Raw genomic sequence first — 1201 nt, forward strand, 5'->3', positions numbered from 1 at the left:
CCTGAGTTTTATTTTTCAACAATCCCAATAAAACGCGGGAAAATTCGTAATTAGAAGCATGCATTTTTAAGCTGTAAAAAGCTGGGTTTTGATCTGATACAAAATTAGAATATTGAATGAGTAAGTAATAAAAAAATTATCATAAATATAGTATTATTTATGATAATTTTATTACTTGAAGAGAAATATGTATAACTACATTATTATATAAATAAATCTTCAATCATTAAAATCAACAAGATAGGTAATCCCACACAAGACCGAACTTCAAACTGTTGTGATTGAGCCAATCAAATCTTTGTCGAAATTGTAATCGAAAGAGTAAAATAAAATACTGCCATGTTATTCCCTCACCCAATGCTCTCTATATAGTTCCATACATATAAAACTCTGTGCTATATTATCAATAATAGTACTGTGCGCATTCTTATATCTCGTGCTGACGTTAGTGCATAGTGCGCAGTATGAGGTATATATGAAACAGTGCCACGGAATAATAAGTATAAGTACAGTGCGGCAACAACTACGCCTACTCAATTAAATAATTACCATAGATAATATCACAGATTAAGAACTACATACCACGTAACGTAGCGGATAATATCATGAGAATAATAACACCCACTCTCTGTTGAAACAAATAAGCAGAGTAGTGTAATAATACAGGAAAAATAGGGTTATAACTTTTTTGATTTACGATGCGTGTTTAATGAGTTAGCCGTTTCGAACATTTGTAGAAATTTCCTTACTTTGCTACGGTGATCATTTTTATAATTTTATTAACGTGCTATCATAACAATACATTAAATTAAATTATTAGAAATTAAACTTTAGATTTCCCAGCACTGAATTAATAAAATAATACTTAAAATTTATTGAGTAGTTTATTACGTTCACCATACTCTCGATTGTAGCATTTATGTTAATTGTTATAGATTCATTTTAGAATATCATTTAAAAGTGCCATGCCACAAGTTATATCTAAAAATTTTAAAATTCGCATAGGCAATTATGATACACATACTACAAATGTGAAAAACGAAATCAACACAATTTTCGTTAAAAAAAAAACAGTCATGAATGGTGAGATTTTATCTTATTTGAAATAGTACTTTTAAGCATTAATACTTCAAAGACATTATATAATATAGCTTTACCATACACAATATATTTTTAACAACTACTAAAATAAAATCACCAA

This window comes from Zerene cesonia, chromosome 13 (assembly GCF_012273895.1).
Source record: "Zerene cesonia ecotype Mississippi chromosome 13, Zerene_cesonia_1.1, whole genome shotgun sequence".
NCBI lineage: Eukaryota > Metazoa > Arthropoda > Insecta > Lepidoptera > Pieridae > Zerene > Zerene cesonia.